This window comes from Elaeis guineensis, chromosome 4 (genome assembly GCF_000442705.2).
Source record: "Elaeis guineensis isolate ETL-2024a chromosome 4, EG11, whole genome shotgun sequence".
NCBI lineage: Eukaryota > Viridiplantae > Streptophyta > Magnoliopsida > Arecales > Arecaceae > Elaeis > Elaeis guineensis.
The window spans coordinates 78,984,870-79,002,822 of NC_025996.2; positions in this window are offsets into that span (position 1 = coordinate 78,984,870).

Below are 17,953 nucleotides of genomic sequence, written 5' to 3' on the forward strand. Positions count from 1 at the left end.
CACGAGCCTTGTGTTATAGGTCTCTATCTTCTCATTTGAACCTATCTTCCTCTTTTAGATCCATTTACATCCAATAGGTATTATACCTTCTAGTAGATTCATTAAGATCTAGAGGTGGTTGGAATGCAAGGAGTCAATTTCTGACCTCAGCTTCCAACCACTTCTCAAAGTCGATGTCTGACATTATCTCGTTGTAGGTTTTGAAATCATCTCCATATTTTCTATCTCTTATGAGGAACATTTTCTCACTTCCTCTATCAGAATACCTAAATATTTTTTAGGAGAATAAAAAATTCTACTCGATCTATGAGGTGGAAGAGAAAGTCTATAGACTGGCTCAATATGAATAGGTTCAGTAGGTTCCATGACTCATTGCTCTTCAGAGACTCTCTCTCTTCAAGCTCAATTTTTCTCCTATTACCTCCGTCATAGATAAACTATTTTTTTAAGAAGATAGCATGTCAGCTCACAACCACATTATGATCTTTGAAAAGTAAAAATAGTATCCTATAGACTCTTTAAGATATCCAATGAAATGAGCCTTGTAAGATCTAGACTCTGTTAGAAAATCGGATAGGCAGCATGTGTAGATTTTAAAATTTTGAAAATAGGCAGCAGAAAATAAAATGGGTTAAACCCTTTAACCCCACATGCTAAATACCAGATCTAAACCTATCCAAGCCCAGAAAAAGCACATATTATCAATCTGAAATTTAAAAAAAATTATGAGATCAGATCTCATTACCTTTGCATGGGTAGAAATTCACCGCTATTGATGATCTTGGAGTCATAGAAGGTTGAGCCGCACACGTGTCCGGCCTTTATGGGTATCTATCAGGATCGATTTTGAACTTTTTCTTCTCGTATGAGATTCTTCTTCTTAAGAAGAACCTTGACCTTAAAGACTTTGATCAACTCCTTTGATCTTAACTATGAGATCAACTCCTTGATCTGCAACCTTCTTCTTCTTCTCCTCGATCTTTGATCTCTAAATCACCAGAATTTCTTCTAGGCATGTGGAAGAGAGAGCACCCAACTTTTGAGCATGGAAAGAAAGAAAATGATGAGAGGAGGCATGGAGATGGAGAGAGAGAGAGAGTTTTTTTGATCAAAAATTCATTCATTGAAACCCTAGAGACCACCCTTTATACATAGACACTGCCCTGACACATATAGGAATCCTATCAACTTAAAAAAATAGATTCTTATCTCATAAGAATCCTCTACCTTTTAAATCTGATTTATGCTAAATAAAATCAGATATAAATGGTAATGAATCAGCCCTTTTAAGTATGTACAACAGGCATCTCTGGAATACATGTCAGGTGGCTGGGGTGCCAACTCTTGGCACCCCACAAAGGGACTCTAGCCAAAAGAGATGGGGTGTGGACCCCACTCTCTCTCCTCCATGCCATGACACATAAGAGGGGGTGGGTCCCTCTAGGATATGGCACCAAATAATTTTCAAAAAAAAAAGATGCGTCACATATTCTTCCATCTATTCCACATGCATACTTAGAGATAATTAGAGATAAAGAAGAGATAATGTTAGAATAATTATGTAAACTAATTGAGTTAATCAAATCCTCTTGGGCTCTCAATTAAGAGCCCAATTAAACCCAAATGAATTTAGGTTAGGTTCAAGGCTATGTGGACTTGATCAAATCAAAGTCTCGAGAAGAATTAGGTTTAACCGTGTGCTAGCATGGTTCTCATAAACCTAATAGGATTTCAATAAATTCTAACCCAATTGGAACTTCATAAGCCCAATTGATAAATTTAAGATTAAATTCCTTAATGTGTGATCCCATAGGTTCCATTCTATCTGGTAGTGAGATATATTGTGATCTCTATCATAATATCATTGAAACTCTTTTTGATGGATTGAAATATTTTCAATTCTACCCTTTGAAGGCCATCGATCATCAAGATGACGCTCGATGAGTCTCACAATCCACCAGTGACACCTAGTAGTATATAGTGGCAACTCAGTAGAATAAAAGTATGAATCCCTAGGTGCAGTTATCGTATGATTCAGTCTTTCTATCATGAGTCCCAACTTGAGGGAGGTCATGGAGAGCTTGTCAGACTCCATCGTCGGTCATATGCTAGATTGACTCGACTCGAGTTCATTTGTGAATCTCGTAAAAACTCTTTTTTAGTATTCACACTTGCTTTGGTCAAAGACTTTTTAAACTCAGTCTCACAAATTGTATAGGACTTCTCCTTTTCTATCAAGATCGATAGATCCCATCTAGGTGCATCCTACTCCAAGCAGCGAATCTGAACCTACTGAAGCCAATATACACAGTAAGGACCCAAATGGCAAGGGATCAAGGGAACGTGCAGTCAAATCCAGTAGCCTCACTGCGAATAGCCAATGACACCATAAGTTAAAGGACCACTCACACCACTGCAGCATCGAGAAGACCACTGACGAGTGAGTAGACATCCATATGGTTCTTGTGTTGGTCAAGCTCAGTGCAAGTTGTTCTCTAACAACCACCTGCACCTTCACCCTAGTGTCTCTACACCGTAGACTTGAGACTCATCAGCCCACAAGAGAGGTGAACCGTGCACCGATCTCAAATGGATTGATCACTGTCCTCCATGACGATCCTTTGATCAAGAGCATTTAGAAATTAATCACTAATTAATGTATGTCTCAAATTCTTAACTCTTTAAGAATATATAAAAATTATTGTTGTTAATTTTTAGAAAAAATCATGGACTCATAAATATGATTGAAAAGAAAAAGCTTTTTATTGATAATAAAAAACTACAAGTACAAGTATATATCCAAGAATTACATAATATGTCAGCTAACAATATGTCAGCCAACAATTGACTTCTAGGGCACAAATCCAACAAACTCCCACTTGACCTACAGCCAATTAGCCATATACCTAAGATCCATCTTTTCAAGGTGAGCTTCGATCTTCTACTGGCTGAGAGGCTTGGTTAGTGGGTCTGCCACATTCAGCACGGAGTCGACTCTTTGCATCTCGACGAACTTCTCGAGATATTTGCGTATGATGTAAAACCGTCGCTCTATGTGCTTGGACTTCTAGTGAGACTTGAGCTCCTTAGCAAGAGCTATGGCATCGTTGTTATCGCAATGCAGTGCAATGGCATCTGATGGCATCACACCCAGCTCTGCAATGAACTTCATGAACCAAAAGGCTTCCTTAGCAGCTTCAGAGGCAACGATGTACTCGACTTTCATGGTCGAATCTACAATGATCGACTGTTTGGAACTCTTCCAGCTAACCGCACCACCATTACACAAAAAGATACATTCTAATGTAGACTTTCTATCATCGATATTAGTCATAAAGTCTGAATCGGTGTATCCCATAATTTTCAGCTCTGATCCTCCACCAAAGACTAACATCAAATCTTTAGTCGTTCTGAAGTACTTAAAGATATTTTTAATGGCAATCCAGCGTTCTTCACCTGAATTCGTCTGATATCTACTCATGACACTCATGCCAAGTGCTATATCAGGGCGTGTATATAACATGGCATACATGAGACTCTCTATTGCTGAAGCATAAGGGATCTTGCTCATGCACTGAATCTCCTCAAGTGTGTCAGGGCACATCTTCTTGGAGAGATGAATGCCATGTCTAAGGGGCAAAAGAGCCCTCTTGAAATTTTTCATGCTGAACCTCTTCAGCACCTCCTCTATGTACATATGCTGTGAGAGTCCTATCATTCTCTTGGATCTATTTCTATAGACCTTTATACCAAGAATGTAGGAAGCTTCTCCAAGGTCTTTCATGGCGAACTCTTTCGACAACCATACTTTGACGGACGTCAGCATGGGAATATCATTCCCAATTAGGAGGATGTCATCCACATACAATATGAGGAATGTGACAGCACTCCTACTGACCTTTTTGTACACACACGGATCCTTCTCATTTTTGATGAAATCAAATATTTTGATCACATCATTGAAGCGAGTGTTCCAACTCTAAGATGCTTACTTGAGTCCATATATGGACCTTTATAGCTTGCAGACCTTGTGATCACTATCACTGGACATGAAACCCAGAGACTGCTCCATATAGATATCTTCCTCAAGATATCCATTTAAGAAGATAGTCTTCACATCCATCTACCAGATTTTATAATCATGAAATACTGCTATGGCAAGCAGAGTACGAATAAATTTCAGCATGGCTACAGATGAAAAGGTTTCATGATAGTCAATGCCTTAGCGTTGACTATAACATTTCGCGACTAGCTTTGCCTTCTAGGTCTCTACCTTTCTATCCGATCCAATTTTTCTTTTATAAATCTATTTACACCCAATAGGTATAATACCTTTATGTAGATCTACTAAGGACTAAACCTAGTTGGAATGCATGGAGTCAATTTCTGACTTCATCGCATCCATTCATTTCTCGTAGTCTACATCTAACATTACCTCATCATAGGTTTTAGGGTCATTCCTAATGTTCCTATCTCCCATAAGGAATGCTTCCTCTAAATCCTTTGTAAGAATACCTATGTATCTTTCAGGAGGATGGGAGATTCTACTTGATTTATGAGGTGGAGGAGGTATCACATCTACTGGCTCATTATTGGGTTTAGGTCCTTGGACTTGATGCTCTTCAGAGACATTCTCTTCGAGCTCAATCTTCCTCCCACTGCCTCCATCTTGGATAAACTCCTTTTCCAAGAAGACGGCATGGCGGCTCACAATCACATTGTGATTCTTAGGAAGATAAAAGTAGTATCTCATAGTTTCCTTAGGATACCCTATAAAACAAGCCCTAAAGGACCTAGCCTCTAACTTATCCGTCTGCTGTCACTTGACATGGGCCGGACATCTCCAAATCTTGAGGTATCCAAGAGTTGGCTTCTTATCATGCCATAATTCATATGGTGTGGTAGGAATGGACTTAGAGGGAATCCGATTCAAGAGATGAATCACAGAAAGCAAAGCATGTCCCCAAAGAAAGTCAAGAAGATCTGTGAAGCTCATCATGGATCGGACCATATCTAATAGGGTCTGATTCTTTCTTTTAGATACCCTGTTAAGTTGAGGCATCTCTGGAGGTGTCCATTGTGAGACTATATCATTATCTTTGAGATAGGTCTGAAATTCTCCACTAAGGTATTCTCCTCCTCGATCTGATCGAAGAACCTTTATAGATTTTTCAATTTATTTTTTTACTTCATGTCTGAATTCTATGAACTTTTCAAAAGCTTCAGACTTTTGATGCATCAGGTACATGAATCCATACTGTGAATAATCATCAATAAAGATTATGAAGTAGATATAGCCACCCCTGACTTGTACATCAAATGGACCACACACGTCAGTATGTGCCAGGGCTAATATCTCAGTGGCCCTTTCTTCTTGTCCCACAAAGGGCAGCTTGGCCATTTTTCTTTGAAGATACGATTCACAGACTAGATAAGACTCGAAAGTCAATGGTCCAAGAAGATTATCTTTCTCCAGTTTGATGAGTCTGTCTTCTCTAATATGGCCTAGCCTAAGGTGCCATAGATACTTTTGGCTGATCCTATCTCTAGATCTCTTAGACCCTATGGCATTCACTATTTGCTCGTTAATGTTTACACTTGCATCCATATGCAAATGGTAAAGACCGTCAATCAAGAAAGCACGTGCCACAAGTTTATTTCTAAAATAAATAGAACACATATCTTTATTGAAATAAAATTATAATTATCTTGTACCAGCACAGAGATAGAAATCAAATTTCTACTGGCTACAGGTATATAGAAATAGTCTTTCAAAAGCAAACTAAATCCTAACGATAGTTGCAGAGGGTAGGTCCCGATGGCCACAGCAGCAACCCTTGCTCCATTGCTGACTCAGAGAGTGATCTTGCCTTTCCTTAGCCCCCTAACTTCTTCAAGACTCTGCATTGAACTGCACAAATGAGCACTTGAACCAAAATCAAGAATCCAACTAGAAGAAGAGAAAATTGTTAGATTAGTTTGGATAACGAGCAACTCAGATGTACCTTCAGAAGGCCAATCCTTCTTTCTACTATTGACAGTCGTTAGGTAGGCCGGATGGTTCCTTCTCCAGTGGCCTTCGACATTGCAATGAAAATATTTTTTTTTATCATCAGCCTTCTTCAGAACCTGTTTCTTGGGCTTGGCCTCTTTCTTCTGCTTCTTTACAGATTTTTTCTTCTTCTTAAAAGAAGACTTCCTTTTGGAGGAAGCCCACTCCACAGTCAGAACTGTGCCCCTTAAACTTTTCAAGGTGCCATTTGCGGTCACCAGCATATTCAATAACTCTGGCAAAGTAGCATCAATCTTATTCATATGGTAGTTCATGATGAACTATCCATATGAATCAGGAAGAGACTAGAGGATCAGATTCACCTGCAATTTCTTATCCATATTCATCCCGAGCTTCTGAAGCTTCTCTATGTCCTTGATTATTGTCAAACAATGATCATTGATGGCCTGCCCATCATGCATCTTCACTCTGAAAAGTCTCCTGGAGACCTCAAAGCGAGTCGTGCGACTCTATTCACTATACAACTCTTACAAGTGAATCAGCATCTCTCTGGCAGTCCTCATATCTTCATGCTGTTGCTGAAGATCATTGGACATGGATGCTAAGATATAGCACTTCACCTTGTTATCTTCATCCATCCACTTTTCAAGTATAGCTCGTTGATCAGTGGATGGGTGAGCAGATAACGCAGGCACTTCCTGATCGAGGACATGGGTGAGTTTTTCAAAATTGAGAATAATTTTCAAATTCTGGAGCCAATCTTTGTAATTGATGCCAGACAACCTATTTGTGTCAAGGATTAGACTAAGGGGTTTGAACTCGACATGGTTATCTGCAGAGAGAATAATTTCTAGTTAGATTTTATACTTATAAAAATATTTGTTCTAGAGACTTTAAAAACAAACAAAAGCTCTCAGTATTTTCTCAAATCTCCCACACTCCGTGGGTGGAGAAACGAAAACCTATACGCGATCGATTTTAAGTGGGTACTGCAGTCCCATTAATCTATACACACCTCATCTAACAGTTATTGATGAGTACAGATCGATGAGTGGATAATACTTTATCTATTGCTTCACTAAGTAAGATGCAGTGGGCTTGGTTTCTAAGTCCTGTGGCCTCACCCAACAGTTATTGGCACATTTCTTAATTAAGTCAGACCCATCATTCACCAGTGGATGGAAAGCCATCATTGGGACCCTCATCTAATAGTTATTGAGCCCAACCCCATCTCTACCTCAAGATATCAAATATCAATAGAGTGGTTGTACCTTTTCGATGCAACCGAACCACTGTAACTAGTCGAGAACGATCAACGTCAGAAAAGTATCCGCATCTTTACAATGATGGAAGACCTCTAGACTTAATATTTAATGAGAAGATTTGGGTTTAAGTCTCTTCTAAATCAGTAGATCTGATATCCGACTGATTAAATCAGGTCAGCACATCAATATGTCTAACTATTCTAGTTGGCATGGGTGAACTCGAGTCAACAAGTAACCTAACATGAAACTGAATCTCCCAAGATGGCCAGGTAAGTTAAGATGCATGGGGGTCTCCCCGTTGCTTTCTTTAGACACCAATCAAAAATTGATCAGGTCAGATAATAGAACCAATAAAATAACCACCATCTAAAATATTTGCCTTAGACATCAAATTGATCGATTAGAATCGATTAGATTAACCTATTAAGACGGGCCCAAACCACTGAGCCAAATTCGGTCTTAAGTCAATCAACTCACATCAAAATATGAATCGATGTGACCAACTACAACTAAAGTCAATTTTGAGGCCCTTTGATCTAATTCTAATCATCCATTGATTAGGTTTAATCAATTGCTCAAAATCAAAAATGGCTTCTAGCCTGATCTAATCAATTAGACCCTAATTGTAGTTTGTTCACTTAGACCTAATTTGTTCAACCCATACCCACATACAATAATATAATTTTAGATCTAAAAATAATTTTTAGATTATATTTTATTACATACAATTAATGGCTTATGATCTTAAAATTATTTCAGATCTAAACCTACATGCAATTAATGGCTTATGATCTTGAAACTGTTTCAGATCTAAATCTAGTTTCATATATCGAATATATATAGTTTCAGATCTAAATCAAATATATATCACATATACATTAATTTAAAATCTAAAACTAAATTTACACATATCAAATATGTATAAAATTAGATCTGAAATAATGATCAAAATATTTCGAAAACACCTTTTCAAAAACTAATTCACATCAAACTAGGACAACCTTTACAATATAGAGGGTAAACCCTATATCAGGACAACTTTATATCAATTTGATGTGAACTTTTAATCATTCTAATTTTAGATCTAAATATAAATTAAACATATCACATATGTTAATTTTTGGATCTAAAAGATTTGATTTAATTATTTCAAAAATAATTTTTCAAAATCGATTAATCTTATGCTAGGACAACCTTTGCAGTATAGGGATAAACCCTATACCAGGACAACCTTATATCAGGACAAAATTAATTTTAAATCATTAAAGCTTTTATATTTAATCTAAAAATTAGATCATATGTGTTTTCAAAATCTATGGCTCTGATACCACTGTTAGAAAATTGGATAGACAGCATGTGTAGAATTTAAAACTTTGAAAACAGATAGTGGAAAACAAAATGGGTTAAACCCTTTTAACCCCTTATGCTAAATACCAGATCTAAACCTACACAAGCCTAGAAAAAGCACATATTATCAATATAGAATTTTAAAAAAAATTATGAGATCAGATCTCATTACTTTTGCATGGATCAAAATTCAACGCTATTGATGATCCCAAATTCGTAGAAGGTTGAGCCACACATGTGTCCGACCTCTATGGATATCCATCAGAATCGATCTTAAACTTTTTTTTCTCGTATGAGATTCTACTTTTTAAGAAAAATCTTGACCTTGAAGACTTTGATCAACTCCTTTGATCTTAACCGCGAGATCAACTCCTTGATCAGCAGCCTTCTTCTTCTTCTCCTTGATCCTTGATCTCTAAGTCACCAGAACTTCTAGATATGTGGAAGAGAGAGCACCCAACTTTTGGGTGTGAAAAGGAAGAAAATGATGAGAGGAGGCATGGAGATGGAGAGAGGGAGAGTTTTGTTGATCAAAAATTCATTCATTGAAACCCTAGAGACCACTCTTTATATATAGACACTGCCCTGATATATATTAGGAATCCTATCAACTTAAAAATGTAGATTCTTATCTCATAAAAATCTTCTACCTTTTAAATTTGATTTATGCCAAATAAAATTAGATATAAATGGTAATGAATCAATCTTTTTAAGTATGTACAACAGGCATCCATAGAATACATGTCAGGTGGTCGGGGTGCCAACTCTTGGTACCCCACAAAGGGATCTCTAGCCAAAAGAGATGGGGCATGGATCCCACTCTCTCTCCTCCATGCCATGACATATAAGAGGGGGTGGGCCCCTCCAGGATATGGTGCCCAATATTTTTTTTTAAAAAAAAGATGTGCCATATATTCTTCCATCTATTCCACATGCATACTTAGAGATAATTAGGAGATAAAGAAGAGATAATGTTAGGATAATTATGCCAACTAATTGACTTAACTAAATCCTCTTGGGCTCATAATTAAGAGCCCAATTAAATCCAAATGAATTTAGGTTAGGTTCAAGGCTATGGACTTGATCAAATCAAAGTCTCGAGAAGAATTAGGTTTAACCGTGTGCTAGCATGGTTTTCATAAACCTAATAGGATTTTAATAAACCCTAACCCAATTGAAACTTCATAAGCCCAATTGGTAAATTTGAGATTAAATCTCTTAATGTTTGACCCCATAGGTTCCATTCTATCTAGTAGTAAGATATATTATGATCTCTATTACAATATCATCGAAACTTTTTTCGATAGATTGGAATATTTTCAATTCTACCCTTTGAGGACCATCGATCATCAAGATGACGCTCGATGAGTCTCACAATCTACCAATGACACCTAGCAGTATATAGTGCCAACCTCGTAGGATGAAAGTATGAATCTCTAGGTATAGTTATCGTATGATTCAATCCTTCTATCTTAAGTCCTGACTTGACGGAGGTCATGGAGGGCTCGTCAGACCCCATTGTCAGTCATATGCTAGATTGGCTTAACTCGAGTTCATTTGTGAATTTTGTGGAGACTCTTTTTTAGTATTCACACTTAATTTGGTCAAAGACTTTCTAAACTCAGTCTCACAGATCGTATAGAACTTCTCTTTTTCTACTAAGGTCGATAGATCCCATCTAGGTGCATCCTACTCCAAACAATGAACCTGAATCTACTGAAGCCAACATACCCAACAAGGACCCAAATGGCTAGGGACCAAGAAAACATGCAGTCAAACTCAGTAGCCTCACTGTGAATAGCCAATGACATCGTAGGTTAAAGGATCACTCACACCACTGCAGCATTGAGAAGATCACTGATGATTGAGTAGATATCCATGTGGTTTTCATGTTGGTCACGCTCAGTGCAAGTTATTCTCTAACAACCACCTGCACCTTTATCCCAGTGTCTCTGCACCACAGACCTGAGACTCATCTGTCCATAAGAGAGGTGAACCATGCATCGATCTCAAATGGATTGATCACTATCCTCTGTGACGATCCTTTGATCGAAAGCATTTAGAAATTAACTACTAATTAATGTATGTCTCAAATTTTTAACTCTTTAAGAATATACAAAAATTATCTTTGTTAATTTCTAGAACAAATCATGGACACATAAACATGATTGAAAAGAAAAAGCCCTTTATTGATAATAAAAAATTATAAGTACAAGTATAGGCTCAAGAATTACATAATGTGTCATCCAACAATTGGCTTCTAGGATACAAATTCAACAGACTCTAATTTGTCCATCTGTAGTCACTCGACATGCGCTGGATATCTCTAAATCTTGAAATGATCAAGACTTAGCTTCTTACCATGCCACATCTCATACGACATGGTAGGAATAGATTTAGAGGGAACCCTATTCAATAGGTAAATAGAAGTAAGCAAAGCATATTTTCAAAGAAATAAAGAAAGATAGCGAATCTCATCATGAATCAAACTATATCTAATAGAGTTTGATTTCTCCACTCCGACACCTCATTAAACTAAGGTATTTTCAGAAGAATCCATTATGAAACTATATTATTTTTTTGAGATAATTTTAAAATTTTTTACTAAGATATTCACCTCTTCGATCTGATCAAAAAATCTTAAGGAGCTTTTCAGTTTGCTTCTCTATCTCATATCTGAATTTTTTAAACTTTTTAAAAATTTTAGATTTATATCTCATAAGTGATAAGTGGTATATTTTTATATTTATTGAAAGTATTTTTGATAATTTATGGTGCTAACATCTTCTTGAAAATCCTAATTTTATGAATTTATTGAATTTTCTTAAAAAATAAATAATTTAAAAAAAAATATAAAATTAGATATATTTATAAAAAAAATAGATGTTAATTTAATTGAGCAATTTAAACACTAAAATGAAGAAAAATTTTTGAGAAATTTAATGCATATTTTTTTCAATTTTTTAGGTAAAAATCAAAGCAAAAATGGAGCTAAAATATCTTAAAAAATAAAAAAATAGCCTTCGATGTACAGTGGACAGGCCGCTCGATCCACAGAGCCAGGGCACGGTCCATCGAAAATACTACGTGGTCCACAGGCACGGTCTACGGGTAGTGGAAGCTATTTTGTGCCATCCAATGGTTGAGATTTAATCTGAAGATCGATCCAACGGCTGCTGTTCATTATCAGTTTATAAGAGGATTTTTTGCACGATCGAACGGTCAAAAATGAATCCATCATGAGATCCGATGGTTGAAGACACTCTCGACTGAGAATAAGAGATTACCAGTATGATCTGATGGTCCAAAACCAATCCCAGGCGTAATCAGATGGCTTGTGGGTCGATCCGACTTTGATAAGGATTAAAACTATGGATTTTGGGCAGATCTGGGCGGTTCAAGCTCCATCCGATAGTCAGGAATATTCCTAAGGAGATTAATATGATTTTTAAGGATTTTAGGACTCCTTTTCCTACCAAAAAATTATGAAAAATTCATCTATAAATAGGGGTCTGGGAATAAGCTTTGTGAGCAAAAAAATTCAAGAGAATGTGAGGAAAAAAATAAAAAAAAAATAGATAGGTTTAGGGACCCAAGGAAAAGAAGGAGAGAAGTCGGTTCGCTCTACGGAGTATGATGGAAGATGGAGAGGTCATCAACCATCTTTCTGATGAGGCTGGACTGATCAACTTTGAATCTTTGTTATAGTTTATTTTTATTTTATTATTATTTTTAAATTCTTTATACTTAAATTTTAATTTTAGTTAATGAAAATTTTATTTTTTTGCACTTTAAATTCTTGTCTTTTATTTTTTACACATAGGTGCTACGATCTAGTTAGTAGATCTTAGTACCTGATTTATTATATATTTTTTAAATTTTTATTTATTTTATTACAAGTAGATACTAGGATCTAGTTAGTAGATCTTAGTATCCGATTTATTTTTCGTACTTTTAATTTTTATTTTCTGACTTAAATTGCTTTCTCCAAAATTTTATTTTTTTTTACAAAATCAAAGATCTCAAATCAAAATCCTGCCTTCTTTGTGGATTCGACCTGACTCACTACTTTCTATGTATTTTTAATTTTTATTGAAGTCAAAATTTGATTGATAATAACGGTGTCCTAACGACAACATCGCGATCGTATCAACTTTTGGCACCGTTGTCGGGGAAGGCACCAATTTTAATGTTTGATTTCTTTGGTTTTCTTATGACTATTGCTTACTAATTTTTTTTATCTTTTTGCAAAAAAAATAAAAAATTCAAAAATAAAAAGAGAGATAGAAAGCTTTCAAGTTGGTGAGATCAATCCTAACCCTAGCCTTAACTATTTTTTTTTTAGTATTAATTACTATTTTTTTTAATTAACTTAAAATTCATCCACATAAATCTAATAAAAATTGCATGACAAGAGTAGAAACTTAATTTTTAGGAGCATTCTGAAGGAACCAGATCTAGGGTTTCAGGGTTAGATCTTGAAACTTTTTCAAGATCATACAGCGGAAGACTAAAATAAATCAAAATTTATTTTCTAAGATCAGAAAATCTCTAGATCTAAGATCCTATTACATGATTATTACATAGCATTAAATCAAAAATTAAAATATATATAAATATAGTATGAACTACATGTTGATCATATCAACATGTTTCTATACTAGCTACATCTAATGTATGTATTAAATAATAGATCAGATCTATTACCTTGCAAGTTAGACGCTCTAACCTCACTGATCCGGGCTTAAGGATGATGTTGCAAGCCGCACACGCATCCGACCTCTAGAAGTCGTCCACACGAGCCCACGAATCTCGATCAGAAGTCCTGCTTCAGGAAATCAGTACAGTATGCTAGTACTGCGCTGATCCTTCTTTGATGGTTGATCAGGTGCCTCCTTCTTCTTGATTTGGACTCTTCCAAAGATGGAAAGTAGAAGGAGGAGTTTCAGATCTGAGACGCTCTCAGGAAACTCAAGATGGAAGGAGGAAAGATATGAAAATAAAAACCCTAGAAGAAGACCCTCTTCTTCTTCACGTTTTTCTCTCTAGACACCCAAACTTGCATCTTTTATATCTCCACGACCCAAAGGTATTTCTCTCTAATTTTTGGATGGTAGAAAGGTCTCTCAAATATCTATCTTCCCTTAAAATTTCACGAAGAAACTCATCTTATATAGAGAGATATAATAGAGTCCTTGTCTAGGTCAAACACCTAGTCAAGGCTTATCCAAACATGGCAAGTTAAGGGACGCCCAACTCTTGAGCACCTCCTCCATATTTTTATACATGGATCACCAGAAAAGGGTGTACAATGTAAACCCTAAAAGCCACGAAAATTCTAAAACAAATTTGGATAAATTCGGTGCAAAATTGAAAGAGTTTTGGATTTCTAAAACTCTATCTCATAGAATTCAAAATCCAAACTTATTCCTTTTAGATTTGATCCAAACCACCTTCCATGTAAGAAAGAAGAGAGGAGACCTTTTGTGAACGTGGGAGAAATCTGGGAGAGGGCTTTTGTCACACAAAATAAGTGGAGATTGGCGTTGAATAAGAGAGAGGACGTGGAGAAGGATTATGTGGCGCAAGGTGGAATCCTAGTCCTACTAGGATTCTGTCTCATAACTTGTTTTAATTTGGTTTTCCAAACCAAATCAAATCAAAATTAGATCAACCCAATTAAAATAGGTCTTAACCCAATTAAGAACCTAATTTAATCAGATTAAATTAGATTTAAATCTAATTTAATTTTCTAATCAAATTAGAAATTAGATTGACCCAAGTCCTAGTTGAACTAGGACTAGTTTTTTCTTGCACTTGGCTTATCCAATAAACCAATTGGACTTGATCCAATCAAGCCCAAACCAAATCTAATTAAATCATATTTAATTAGACTTAATCTCATCCCATTGGCTTAATCAAATTAAGCCAATTAGCAATCAAATTGCTAATCGATCCTCCTGCAACACTTGCACTGGGTTAAATATCAATCGTATTGATCATCTAACCCTAGAACGATTCTTAATCGTTGATCAACCATCTGATCGGATCATGAACTCTAATATGTGTGACCTCATAGGTCTGAACCTAAGCCGGTAGCATAGGAACAAATTCCTATACCAATCGAAGTGACCATCTAGCAATGGTACCCGACGATCGGATAGGTCGAATGTGTAGAACAACATCCTTAGAACCCATACGGATCTAGTTTTCATATAATTCATCCCCTTGACCAAAATGATCATAGGACACCCCAAAGTTCAACTGTCAACTCTGATCAGGCTGTCCACATTGTATTTCAAAATATCAAATCCATCTGATGGATTACCCTGGCCAAGGTTTTGCTAAATTGAAATACAGCGACTCATTCTTCTCCAACTCTTGGAGTGGTCAATCCCATCTCGATCACACTCTGACTTCGTAAGTACTTGACTGTGCCCAGAAGCCTTCCATCTCTGAATTAGAAATTCAGTTAGTCCAGTACCAAAGCACAGTGAGTTGCTTACAAGTCACTGAGGCAATCTCAAGTCTAAGGGACACTTATACCTATATCCCATCAGAGACATTCTCGACAGCAGAATGCTCTGGAGTTGGTCATGTTCAATGACGATGTACCCTTACATCTCACCTGTATGCCATACCAGTGTCTCCACACTCCTTGGTTAAGAGGACAACCAACCCATATGGCCTACAGCGACCTATGCTCGATAGAAGCTGTCGTCCTTATTAACAGCTTATCATTTGGTCGTGAACAGTTTTAAGGACTAATCGATAAATCCTCTCTTTATCGAATCTAAATAGTCCTAAGGACTTCATCATAACAACGGAGTTCATTAGAAGATGAAAGCTTATAATGAAAATGCCAAATATATTTTATTTATTAACAAATCAATTACAATACTTGGTTGCTCAACCGTCAACAGCTTGACGATTGGCTTTTTGGGACACATTTCCCAATAACTCCCACTTGTCCTAAAGCCACTCGACACAGTATCTAATACCCATCTTCGACTTGTGGTTGTCGAACTCCTTTATTGCCAGGGCTTTAGTGAAGGGGTCGGCTAGGTTCTCCTTTCCGTCGATCTTCTGAAGATCGACATCACCTCGATCCACGATCTCTCGGACCAGGTGGAAGCGATGCAAGATGTGCTTCGTCCGCTGATGTGCTTTGGGTTCCTTCACATGAGCTATGGCACCAGTGCTGTCGCAATAAAGCAGGACCGGACCATCGAGGGAGGGTGCTACTCCGAGCTCGTTGATGAATTTTCTCAGCCACACAGCTTCCTTCGCGGCATCTGATGCTGCAATATACTCCGCTTCACAAACAGAGTTTGCCACAGTATGCTGCTTAGAACTCTTCCAGTAGATGGCTCCACTATTCAGAGTAAAGATATAACCCGACACACTCCTGCTGTCATCATGGTCAGATTGGAAGCTGAAGACTGTGAACCCCATAAGTTTCAGATCTGACTCGCCATAAACCAACCATTGGTCCTTAGTATTTCTCAAATACTTAAGGATGGCTTTAACCACTTTCCAGTGGTTTTCTCCAGGATCAGATTGGTATCTACTCACTACTCCTAGTGAGTATGCCACATCTGATCTTGTACATGTCATGGCGTACATGATAGATCCCACAGCTAAAGCATATGAGACTCTACTCATACGCTCTCTCTCTTCAGGAGTTGTCGGACAATCCTTCTTAGAGAGAGAAATTCCTTGGCCTATCGGTAGATAGCCCTTCTTGGAATTCTCCATGCTGAACCTCTTCAGCACAGTATCTATGTACATGGACTGGGATAACCCAAGCATCCTTTTAGATCTATCCCTATAGATCTTCATCCCTAGGATGTAGGATGCTTCACCCAAGTCCTTCATGGAGAACTATGATGACAACCAAACTTTTATTCCCTGTAGTGCGGGGATGTCATTCCCGATTAAGAGAATGTCATCCACGTACAAGACAAGGAATACCATAACTGGACCATTTGCCCATTTATAAATGCAGGGCTCTTCTCCATTCTTAATGAAGCCATATGTTTTGATCACCTTATCAAAACGCATGTTCCAACTCCGAGAAGCTTGCTTCAGTCCATAAATGGATCTCTGAAGCTTGCACACCTTGGGCTCATCTGTGGATGTAAACCCTTCAGGTTGTATCATATACACCTCTTCAGTCAGCTCTCCATTCAGGAAAGCTGTCTTTACATCCATCTGCCAGATCTCATAATCCAGATGAGCAGCTATTGCAAGCATTATCCGAATAGATTTGAGCATTGCCACAGGGGAAAACATCTCGTCATAGTCAATACCATAACGTTGACGATACCCCTTGGCAACCAGACGGGCTTTATAGGTCTCCACCTTTCCGTCTGCGCCCTTCTTCCTTTTGAAGACCCATTTACACCCAATGGGTTTAACCCCTTCAGGTGGGTCAACCAATGTCCATACATCGTTGACCTTCATGGACTCCATTTCGGATTTCATGGCTTCAAGCCATTTCTCAGAATCAGGTCTCTGCATTGCATCCATATAGGTGATCGGATCCTCATTATTCTCTTCAAGTTCGATGGGATCACCGTCTCGGATCAAGAAATCGTAGTATCTGTCCGGTTGACGCGGTACTCTACCAGATCGCCTTAATGGTGCAGGTACATTGGGCTCCGAATATGATCTAATCATATCAGACTCAGGTTCAGCTATTGGTGTCGGTCCTTCTACCTGTTGAACTTTATCAAGTTCAATCTTAGAGGCAACGGTTCCTTCACCAAGGAACTCTTTTTCTAAAAAGATTGTCTTAAGGCTGACGAACACCTTTTGTTCATCAGCATGGTAGAAAAAATATCCTTTTGTCTCTTTGGGGTACCCTATGAATGAGCATTAGTCAGACCTAGGTCCAAGTTTGTCTGTGACTAATCGTTTGACATAGGCCGGGCACCCCCAGACCCTAAGGTGTGAAAGTGCTGGCTTACGTCTCATCCATATCTCATATGGAGTCTTAATTACAGACTTACTTGGAACCCTATTTAACAGATAACAGGCTGATTCGAGTGCATATCCCCAGAAGGATATCAACAAGCTAGCAAAAACCCATCATGGATCAGACTATGTCTAACAAAGTCCGATTCCTCCTTTCAAACACACCATTATGCTGTGGTGTTCCTGGAGGAGTCCATTGGGAGAGAATCCCATTCTCTCCTAGATATGTGAGAAACTCACTAGAAAGGTATTCTCCTCCTCGATCAGATCGAAGAGTTTTAATACTCTTTCCAGTTTATTTTTCACTTCACTTCAGAATCGTTTGAACATTTCAAATGAATCCGACTTA